The following is a 467-nucleotide window of genomic DNA, read 5'->3' as shown; positions in this document are numbered from 1 at the left end:
AATTACATGCTGGCCTTGGTGACACACATCTGAAAACTTGACTTGGGGGATCACATCTGAAAGCTGGCCTTGGGGGCACCAGAGTCCCTTTCCAAGCTAGCTCCCTTATAGAACTGCAGGCAGCAGGACTCAGTTCTATGCTGGTAGTTTAAAGGTGCTCTGAGAGACTCACCATCTTGGCTACCCCATAAAACTATTTAAATGTCCCCAATACATGGAAGCTGCTTTCCTCAGAATGAAAGATCAGAGAGGGAGAGGAGGGAAAGGGGAGAAGTGGGGGAGGAAAAGAGAGAGAGAGATTTATGGCCTAGTGTAGAAGTCATCCATAGTTACTTCCTAACGTTCTATTAATTAGCAACACGTCAATATATGTACAGGCCTGGCTTTGCTTCACTGTTCTCTGTTGTTTCTCAGCACAGCAGGCTTTCCTTTTATCTCATTGACCTAAGTTGGGTCACTGCCCATTC

The sequence above is a fragment of the Alexandromys fortis genome, unplaced genomic scaffold (genome assembly GCF_014885135.2).
Source record: "Alexandromys fortis isolate MF-2015 unplaced genomic scaffold, M_Fortis_MF-2015_v1.1 scaffold_326, whole genome shotgun sequence".
NCBI classification, from domain to species: Eukaryota; Metazoa; Chordata; class Mammalia; order Rodentia; family Cricetidae; genus Alexandromys; species Alexandromys fortis.
Note: the sequence above shows the minus strand (reverse complement) of the source record.